Source organism: Odocoileus virginianus, chromosome 7, assembly GCF_023699985.2.
Source record: "Odocoileus virginianus isolate 20LAN1187 ecotype Illinois chromosome 7, Ovbor_1.2, whole genome shotgun sequence".
Taxonomy (NCBI): Eukaryota; Metazoa; Chordata; class Mammalia; order Artiodactyla; family Cervidae; genus Odocoileus; species Odocoileus virginianus.
The window spans coordinates 17,589,997-17,601,503 of NC_069680.1; positions in this window are offsets into that span (position 1 = coordinate 17,589,997).

Here is an 11,507-nt window from a genome sequence, read left to right on the forward strand (position 1 = left end):
ATGCGGGAGACCTGGTTTCAATCCCTGGTTGGGAAGATCCCCTGGAGAAGGGAAAGGCTACCTACTCCAGTATTTTAGCCTGGAGAATTCCATAGACTGTATAGTCCATGGGGTTGCAAAGAGTCAGACATGACTGAGCGACTTTCACTTCCACTTTAGAGAATGATTAAATTACGGTAAATTGAAATAAAAATTTTTCATATTCTTAGGAAAATACAGGTTGTTCTGTAATCCTGGTAACAAGTACCACCACAACTGGATTTAGGCCTTTTCTATCCCCTAGCTTGCTTTGGTGAACATGCTTTGGCAAACCAACCAATAAAAGACAGTCTCTTACATCCCCAAAGTCAGCCAATCAAGAATGAAGTTAGTCCAATATGCTTTTCAATGCCAGCCAATCAGCAGAAGTCTTACTAGAATAATCACATTTCTTGAGCAGAGGTCAATCTACTTTTATCCTTGAAAAACTGCCAATCTTGAACTCCATACTCCCCAAAACCCTGCATGTGATGGTCAGTGTGTTCTGCTTAGTGAGACTGGTTAATCAGCCTATTGCTCCCCTTCTACAGTCAGCAATAGATTCAGCTTCTGGGGTACACAATAGTGTGTGTGTGTGTTTGTGTACACACCTAGAGAACATACATAAATATAAATCTATTATGATATATCATGCATTTATTAAAATGTTTATCTTCAAATACTATGTAATAGCAAGATGTTTAAAATACATAATATGAGAAAACTGAATACTGAACTATTCAGTATTGTATGATCCTAATCAGAGATACCTGAATATTCATTGCAAGGACTGAAGCTGAAGCTCCAATACTTTGGCCATGTGATGTGAAGAGCGCACTCACTGGAAAAGACCCTAATGCTGGGAAAGATTGAAGGCAGGAGGAGGAGGGGGTGACAGAGAATGAGATGGTTGGAGGGCATCTCCAACTCAATGGACATGAGTTTGAGCAAGCTCTGGGAGTTGGTGAAGGACAGGGAAGCCTGGTATGCTGCAGTCCATGGGGTCACAGAGAGTGAGAGGCAACTGAGTGACTGAACAACAAGAAGCAAGAGAGAGAGAAACTGGGAAGAAAATGCACAAAATTGTTAAAAGTAGTTCCATCTGGATTTTGAGACTATGGGTAATTTTTATCTTTTTATTTATTTATTTTCAAAAAGAAAAACCCTGTAATAACCATTTATCACTTTGATAATGAGGGGGGAAGACTGTTTCTAAAAAACATCTTGCTTTAGCATTAACCAGTTATTTTAAATGCCATCTGAGAATAAAAATAAATGAAAAAAAATAAATAAATAAATGCCATCTGAGATTCCCTGTGAGTCTTCTTGTAATAGTCTTTCACTGATGAAGTAAGCCATGGTATGACTCCAAAGACTGACATTCAATACATGTTTATTGTGAACTGGACACCAGGTTAGGCTCTCAGATGGTATAAGAGAGTTGTCCCACTTTAGTGATGTAACTATCCCCTGAAAAACAGGTGGAAAAGGACACTTTCATCAGTGGCACTGAGCTTCTGAAATTGTGCTTTTCCCTTCAGACATGTTCAGGTGCTTATTATTATCGAGCACCATCAGTGTAAGAAGTAAAGGCAAGTAGCAAATTATAGGGAATTCCTTGTGGTCCAGTGGCTAAGACTTCATGCGCCCAAAGCAGAGGGCCCAGGTTCAATCCCTGGTCAGGAAACTAGATTCCACAGGCCAAAACTAAGGGTTCATATGTGGCAACTAAAGATTCTGCATGCCACAATTGAGCCCAGGAACAGCCAAATAAATAAGTAAAAGTAAATATAAATAAATAATTGTTTTAAAGAAATCACTCTTTGGTATCTAAAAATATGCAGGAGTACTGAGAACAAGCAAGAGAAAGAAGCTGGGGTAACACAGGCAACAACTAAGACCCAGCACAGCCAAATAAATTTTTTTTTTTTAAAGCAAAGTACAGGTGTTCATGGCAGGACTATAAATAATTATCTATGAAATCTGGGACAACAGAAAAATAGGAGCAGCCAGGACTGGATGTTAGAGGGCAGAAAATAAATTTTAAATCTCCTACTATCTTTTCCCTTATTTTGGGGAGAGAGAAGCTTTAAGTTGTGTCACTGTTTTAATTGCATTTAATTAAGCCATATTTCTAGTGCTGAGGATGTGGAAAGATGCCCTGGAGCCTGCTGGGTCTCCACTTCCTAATTCTGTGCAGCAGCTCTTAAATGGGTAAGAAATGATGATTGAAATTGTGAACCGGCACAATAGTTAATTTCGTATGAATGGGCAGTGGGAGGGGAGTGTGTTTGTCTTGGGTTTCTTAGAAAGGTTTCATGATCAAACACTGAATGAGGATTTTCTCCATTTTCTGCCTGCTGACAATGCATCACTGATAGTTTGACTTAATGAGGTTCTTAGATTTAATAAAACAGAAAAAGGCAGTAAGCCATTTCCCAAAATGACTTGAAAAAAATATTTGGCAAAAATAATTGAGATTCAGAGATTACTGGTACAAAGAACTCTGTCAGTTTCTTCCGCCAGACTCTGCTCACTTGCTCTGTGTTCTCTGGTGATTTTAGAATTTACCCCGTTTGCTGCCCTAGGTAGCAGCAACTCCCCTTAAGAGAGACCATTCTTCATAAACTATGAGGTGCTAAGGAATTAATCAAAATTTTCAGTGGGTAAGCAGTAAATGGAGAATCATACAATCCTTAATAATGATACCTTTGTGAAGTCTGCCAAATTTACACAGTGCTTTTATAGACTGTTAGCTAATGCCTTCAATTCTCATTCTAATCTTGGAAGTATCACCCCAGCTTTACTGCTGAGGAAACTGAGGCTTAGAACAGTGAAGTCAGTTGCCCCAGGTCTCACAGTGAGTAAATGCTGGAGTTCAGACCCAGGTCTGGGGGTTGATCCAGTCTAGCTGAACCACCACCTTTAAAAGAGCAGAAAAGAATATTCGAATCTGAGGTCTGAGGATCAGGAACATTGCTTCTTGTTAACAGATGCCATGAGACACACCAGTCAACCTCCCTGAACCATGGCTTTCTCACTGGAAAAACAGACTATCATGCCAGTGGTCAATTTATTATCGTCTCTCAGCTTCAAATCCACCCTTCTCTGCCATGCTTTGTGATACTGCAGTTTACTGGAATATGGGTCTGCCATCTGGCTGGCCATTTTGGGATTCTATGCCACTAAGTCAATAGGCAGATAATGATGTGACTCTAATGACTAGAATAACTGATCCCAATCACCCAGGGGAAATTAAGTTGCTGCCACACAAAAGGAGCGAGAAAGACTATCTCTGGAACACAGAGGACTCTCTATAGAGTTCCTCTTAGTACTTTCATGCCAATAGTAAAGGTTAATAAGAAAATTAGAGAAGCAAAAAAATAAAGCAGGATGATGGAGGACTCAGGCTCTTGGGGAATGAAAATTTAGGTCATTGCACCAGTGGTCAGCAGGGCGGCATGCCTTCTGGAAGCTCTAGGGGAGAATCTGCTTCTTGGCCTTTTCCAATTACTAAAAACTGTATTTGTTGACTCAGGATTCCCAGGTGGTGCTAGTGGTAAAGAACCCGCTTGTCAATGCAGGAGAAATGAGATGTGGGTTCGATCCCTGGGTTGGAAAGATCCCCTGGACAAGGGCCTGGCAACCCACTCCAGTATTCTTCCCTGGAAATCCCATGAACAGAGGAGCCTGGTGAGCTACAGTCCATAGTATCGGAAAGAATGGGTCTGAAGCAACTTACACAGACACACACACACACACACACACTCATTGACTCATGGCCCTCTTCTAGAAATGTCATCACTCTAACCTCTGCTTTCATCATCTATTATCTTTTTAGACTCTGGCTTTCCTTTTACAAGGACCCTTGTAATTACATTGGTCTCACCCAGATTATCCAAGATAATCTCCTCATCTCAAACTCCTTAGCTTAATCACATCTGCAAAATCCCTTGGCCGTGTAAGGTAGCAAATTCAGATTCCAAGGTTTAGGACATGGACATCTTTAGGGAAGCCATTACTTAGCATACTATTGAACCAGTGCATTCATTCATTAAAACAAACAAATCTGTGGTGCCTGCCCAAATAATATTGTAATAATAATAATGGGAATTTTGAAGTCACCCATTTAAAGGAAATGATTGTCTTCTAACCAAAAGTATCTTGAATTGAGGTGTTTTTCATTCTTTATCTTGGGTGAAGAACACTAGGATTTCAAGAATACTTGCTTCCACTGTGGAAATGAAATTGTTCATCATTTTCTTAAAACATACTCATTTTAAGTTTCACATTGCCCACATGTGGAAAAGTAAAATAAAGATAAGAAAAAGAAAAGATAGAAAAGTTTGAGCAAGATGCAGAGTAGAAGGTAGGCAAAAATTCAGAGGCAGCTTCTTAGCATAACTTCAGAAAGGGAGAAAAATGAAAGAAAGAAAAAAGCAAAGCATATAAAAAAGATTTGCCATTCTCATAAGATGGAACTCAGCTGAGAGGAAGGTGTAAACTCTGACTCAAAGGACACTGAAGCCAGGGAAGGCATCTTTCTTTTGACCATGTTTCAAAACAATGCAAACCAAAGCAAGGAAATGTCTCTTGGAGTAAATGGCAGAGCGATTGATTTTAACATTACTTTTAAATCATAACATCCCACAATTGTAAAGCATTTTGGGTAGTCATCCGGTAGTATACCAGGAACTTTGTTGGAAGAAAAATCCAGGAAAACACTTAATGAGAAGCACTAATAAATTCCTGTCTCTGTTGTATTGAAGATGTCTATCCTCCTTACTAATTGGGCTTTCATCCTAGGAAAGAATTATCTATGAAAGGTGAGCATTTGCATAGTCTATCCTGAAAGTCTAGCAAAAAACATGACATTTTATAAGTTTCATAAAAGTCAGATGTAAAGCGATGCCTGCCTGGGAGTGGGCTAAAAGATTTTCTGCAACTTTGATGATTATGATTTTTAAAAACTACCAATTTATTTCTCTAGGCGGGTTGTGTTTTTCTCAAAAGGTAGAGGCTTGAGTTCAATATACATTTTCCACATTATGTCAGTGTTCTTTATTCTCCAACGGAAATTGAATCACTTCTGAGTGAATTATCTGAAAATCAATTTGCCTAATGTCAGTTTACAGAAATTCAATTCATCCAATGATGATTTACCAAATGAACAAATCTCCAAATGTATTGAATTTACCGATTTATTAAAAAACAGTTTCTAAAAATTATTTCAATATTATTTTTGACTTTTCAAACATTAAAGAGTATCCCAAACAGAAGAAAAGTAGACTGCACAGATCTGCCAGGTATTAAATGCTAAAAATTTTATTTCTCACCAGGAGATTTTTCCAGTAGTCATGTATGGATGTGAGAGTTGGACCATAAAGAAGGCTGAGTGCTGAAGAATTGATGCTTTTGAACTGTGGTGTTGGAGAAGACTCTTGAGAGTCCCTTGGACTGCAAGGAGATCAAACCAGTCCATCCTGAAGGAAATCAGTCCTGAATATTCATTGGAGGACTGATGATGAAGCTGAAGCTCCAGTACTTTGGCCACCTAATGTGAAGAGCCAAATCATTGGAAAAGACCCTGATGCTGGGAAAGACTGAAGGCAGGAGAAGGGGGCGACAGAGGAAGAGATGATTGGATGGCATCACCGACTCAGTGGTCATGAGTCTGAGCAAACTCCGGGAGATGGTGAAGGACAAGGAGGACTGGCATGCTGCAGTCCAGGGATCGCAAAGGGTCGGACGCAACTGAGCGCCTGAACAACTACAACAGACCAGAAGATATGGTACACACTGATTCTGTGGCAGTTTGCAGAAAGACTCAATGTGAAAAGGGCAGATTATTTAGCTGAGTGGAAAGAATGTCTGGAAGGGCCTAGCATAATGTATGGTAGGATTAATTCTTCAAACTTGGGTTGCGTTAACCATAAACATGAAATTGTAAAGGAAGAATTTTTTTTAAAAAAAGGTTTAAAAATCCTTAAAAGTCTAACTCAAGAAATGAACCAGAAAATGACAAAGGCAATCACATCACATAAGAAATTCAAGCTACAAATAGCTGAAAATAACAAATATTGATTTGTTACTTGGAAAGATAAAGTGTCTTAAAAGTGCTAAAATATTAGAAAAGCACAGGTAATTCCCTGGTGATCCAGTGGTTAGGACTCTGTCCTTTCACTGTTGAGGTCTGAGGTCAGGGAACTAAGGCAAAAAAAAATAAAGGCACAGCCAAAAAATAAAAATAAAATATTAGGAAAACAGAAAATTCTACTCTTAAAATGACATTTGAAAGAAGTTAGAAATCAGTGCAGACATAAAAATTCCTAAGTAAAATGTTACAGTGTCAGTTACAGTTGATATTTGATATAAAATATATGTAGAAGACTAAACCAGTCTAAAATCCAGAGTGGTTGGCTATCTGATCGCTCCTAAGTGTGCTGCTGTGGAGGCAAAACAGAAAACCAGGCACCTAAAAACTTGACAGGAATCTTCAGATGCTGTTAAAACAGTTACATTCAACTTGAGATGCTTCAAAACTGGGCTGGTAAAATCCACTATGCTCTAAATAATCATAATGATTATGTGAAGTGAAGAAGTGAAGTTGCTCAGTCATGTCTGACTCTTTGTGACCCCATGGCCTGTATCCCACCAGGATCCTCAGTCCATGGGATCTTCCAGGCAAGAATACTGGAGCGGGTTGCCATTTCCTTCTCCAGGGGATCTTCCCAACCCAGGGAACGAACCTGGGTCTTCCGCACTGTAGGCAGACGCTTTACCGTCTGAGCTACCAGGGAAGCCCTTATAAAAACAAGGTTTTTGTCAATGGTAAATTTATTGAACAGGTCACCTTTCAGTTGGACCGTGTGACTCACATGATTGAAATCCCAGTGGCTCCTCATTGCCTTAGAAAAATCCGGACTCTTTTTTTTTTTTTTCCATTTATTTTTATTAGTTGGAGGCTAATTACTTTACATCATTACAGTAGTTTTTGTCATACATTGAAATGAATTAGCCATGGATTTACATGTATTCCCCATCCCAGTCCCCCCTCCCACCTCCCTCTCCACCCGATCCCTCTGGGTCTTCCCAGTGCACCAGGCCCGAGCACTTGTCTCATGTACCCAACCTGGGCTGGTGATCTGTTTCACCCTAGATAATATACAGGTTTCAATGCTGTTCTCTTGAAACATCCCACCCTCGCCTTCTCCCAGAGTCCACAAGTCTGTTCTATACATCTGAGTCTCTTTTTCTGTTTTGCATATAGGGTTATCGTTACCATCTTTCTCAAGTCCATATATATGTGTTAGTATACTGTAATGGTCTTTATCTTTCTGGCTTACTTCGCTCTGTATAATGGGCTCCAGTTTCATCCATCTCATTAGAACTGATTCAAATGAATTCTTTTTAATGGCTGAGTAATATTCCATGGTGTATATGTACCACAGCTTCCTCATCCATTCGTCTGCTGATGGGCATCTGGGTTGCTTCCATGTCCTGGCTATTATAAACAGTGCTGCGATGAACATTGGGGTGCACGTGTCTCTTTCAGATCTGGTTTCCTTGGTGTGTATGCCCAGAAGTGGGATTGCTGGGTCATATGGCAGTTCTATTTCCAGCTTTTTAAGAAATCTCCACACTGTTTTCCATAGTGGCTGTACTAATTTGCATTCCCACCAACAGTGTAAGAGGGTTCCCTTTTCTCCACACCCTCTCCAGCATTTATTGCTTGTAGACTTTTGGATAGCAGCCATCCTGACTGGCATATAATGGTACCTCATTGTGGTTTTGATTTGCATTTCTCTGATAATGAGTGATGTTGAGCATCTTTTCATGTGTTTGTTAGCCATCTGTATGTCTTCCTTGGAGAAATGTCTGTTGAGTTCTTTGGCCCATTTTTTAATTGGGTCATTTATTTTTCTGGAGTTGAGCTGGAGGAGTTGCTTGTATATTTTTGAGATTAATCCTTTGTCTGTTTCTTCGTTTGCTATTATTTTCTCCCAGTCTGAGGGCTGTCTTTTCACCTTGCTTATAGTTTCCTTTGTTGTGCAAAAGCTTTTAAGTTTCATTAGGTCCCATCTGTTTATTTTTGCTTTTATTTCTAAAATTCTGGGATGTGGGTCATAGAGGATCCTGCTGTGATTTATGTCGGAGAGTGTTTTGCCTATGTTCTCCTCTAGGAGTTTGATAGTTTCTGGTCTTACATTTAGATCTTTAATCCATTTTGAGTTTACTTTTGTGTATGGTGTTAGAAAGTGTTCTAGTTTCATTCTTTTACAGGTGGTTGACCAGTTTTCCCAGCACCACTTGTTAAAGAGGTTGTCTTTTTTCCATTGTATATCCTTGCCTCCTTTGTCGAAGATAAGGTGACCATAGGTTTGTGGATTTATCTCTGGGCTTTCTATTCTGTTCCATTGATCTATATTTCTGTCTTTGTGCCAGTACCATACTGTCTTGATGACTGTGGCTTTGTAGTAGAGTCTGAAGTCAGGCAGATTGATTCCTCCAGTTCCATTCTTCTTTCTCAGAAATCCGGACTCTTGACGTTAATGTTTCAGGTCTCTCTCAGTAAAGTTCCTGCTTACTTCTCTGTTCTCACCTGACTTCCATCAGGCATGCTGACAGCTTCTGTTCTAACATTCTACTTCTCTTATTTCTGACTTCATGATCTTTGTTCTCCATAGTCCCTCTGCCTGAAATATTCTTCTTTCACTTCTCATGACTGTCTCCTTCTCTTGTCTTTGCTCGCTCTTTCTCTGTCTTCCTCTCCAGAATGTAAACTCTATGAAAATTAAAATTATATTTTAAACCAAGCATAATTTCCTGACACACAGTAGGTACAAAGTAAATATTTGTTGAATAAAACAAATATTTGAGGATTTATTAAATTAAAATTTATTAATTTATTAGATTTATCTTTTAAGATAGACCTCTTTTCTTAAATTTATTTATTTTAATTGGAGGCTAATTACTTTTTAATTAAAAAAAAAATCACCTGACTGTGTCTTTTAGCAATGTGAAAATAGAGCAAAGAACTTCTTTTGGAATGAAGATATTTGAGACAATGACTCTTCTGCAGTTAGCCTTACCCCACATCCAAATGAATGGAAGGCTTCCTTTCCACTTGAGGAACATTTCTCCACCTGGTAGGAAGGTGCTTGACTCCAGAGTGTATTGACTACGAGGAATGAAGGATCTGAAAGGTTGTCTATGAAGAGTCCATGTAAGAGTGACTCATCTTGTAAAAGTTGTCATCGAAGACAAACCCGTGAAAGTGTAGATGCACGGATCAGCATAAATCAACCAATGGCCGATACAGAAATTTGTCTCTGCTTGTATATTTCAATACCTTCTTTGGGAGGCTTAGCTCCAAAGCAAACTTTAAAGACAACAATATTAATTCCTGAAACTGCTTCAGAGGAAGAGATGCAAGAGTTCCATTACTTCTGCAACCGTGTGCCCCAGGCAACCCCCATGACTTTTCACTTCCCACTGAACTCTTGTTATTGAAAAAAAGCTGATTAGAAGCCAGAGGAGTTAAAGTTCCCTCAAAGACAGGCTTTCAAACAGAAAATTGGGGAAAGTTTTCCAAGCTTGACGATGAGAAGAGTTTTGATAGCTATTAAGGTGACCTCAAGTTCTCCTTCAAGCAAAATTTTGAGGAAACTGGTATAAGCCTCAATCTATTTTTACTCAATGAAGTGAAGGAAAAAGGGAAAGACTCTAGACATTGTCTTGCCCGTTCTGGGTAAATCAATAAGGAGGCTGCTCTATTTTGAAGGCTTGTGTGGACTTAATGATCCTCAAATCCTGAGTTCAGAATTCAAAATTTATATGTATGTAATTACTGCAAATCTCACTCCAAAGCACTAGTTCAAAATAAAAGAGTCAATGAAAATGCATGTGGAATGCTGATACAAATTATCATATATATTATCATCATCTATTCAAATATTTATCTTTTCTGGGGACTCTATGCCTGTGGGGATTGGTAATGAGATACTGAGCCTTTTGCCGTTAATATTCTGTTTCAAATTGAGCCCAGCTTTACAAGGAAAAAAAAACATTGTTGTCATCTCAGTTTTCACTGGCTGCTCTCTGTGGAGAAGTAGGAGGATACGGTCTGAACTGACTCTGGGGCAAAATTGCAAGTCAAGGTTGGCTTTCACTCTCATTTCCTCAGGGTCTTCCTTTTATCACCACCCCGCTCCCCGCTGCCACCCTGCCTCACCATTCCTGAGAGTTCACAGTGCGCTGTCCTAACAAGGGAGCCCTTGCCAGGACCTCCATCTTCCTTGTCTCCCTCCTTCCATCAAAATATGCTCTCTCTGTTATTTTTTATTTTGTTTTTTAAATAATGCTTAACAAAAGAAGTCAAGACCTAGCAATGAGTACCAGGCCACCTCTTAGCACAACAAGACTTATCATACCAGGCCACTTGGATGTCAGGAGCTCCTAGTTAGCTAGCTATTGTCTATAGCTATCTATTTTTCTATAGTTATATCTATATCTATATATGTATTATTATAATTTGTGAATATATAAAGTCTTAGATATATATGTATACATATATATAATCTTATACATGTATGTGTGTATGTGCATTTTTTGGTATCTACATGACACATGATGCAAATATGATATGGGTATAAATATGGTATGGCTATAAAATAGATAGATAGACAAACAGACACAGAGTACCAGTGATTCCTAACTGGGGGTGATTCTGCCCCCACTCTCCCCCTGGCCAGGGATGCTGCTAAATATCCCATAAGGCATATAATAAACTTACACAACAAAGAGTTAGCTGGTCCAAAAATGTCAATGTCTGTTCTTTTTGAAGCCAAGAGACTGAGGAAAAACAAAATCTCTTTAGTGTGGCTGTCATTGTGTCCCTCAAAACCTTAGAAATGAAGTTGCTTTCTCAAAGTTAAACTATACATGAATTCCTAATGGATCAGAGCAGAGATTACTAAGTACCTTAACAGGACTAAATGGTTCCCAAGGCAGTAAGAATGGACATTAATCAGATGGAAACCAGTAAAATGTATCTAAATGAGGACAAGGGAAGGTTTGGTCAGCCAAGGAGTTAGAAATCACTTGTCAGAGACAAGACTAAATGTGCCCATCTGAGTAATAGTCACATATGGGGACACTTCTTACTGTGATCCTGCATGAATGCCACCAAATATCCAAATTGTAAAACTCCTGCCTCCCACATGCATGCATGCTAAGTCACTTCAGTTGTGTCTATTTGTGACCCTATGGACTGTAGCCTGCCAGAGCCTCTGTCCATGGGATTCTCCAGGCAAGAATACCTGAATGGGTTGTCATGCCCTCCTCCAGGAGATCTTCCCAACCCAGGGATGGAAAGCGTGTCTCTTACATCTCTTGCACTGACAGGCAGGTTCTTTACCAATAGTACCATATAGGAAGCCCCTCCCACTTGTACACCTTCAGTTTATTCCATCATTTGCAAACAAGTG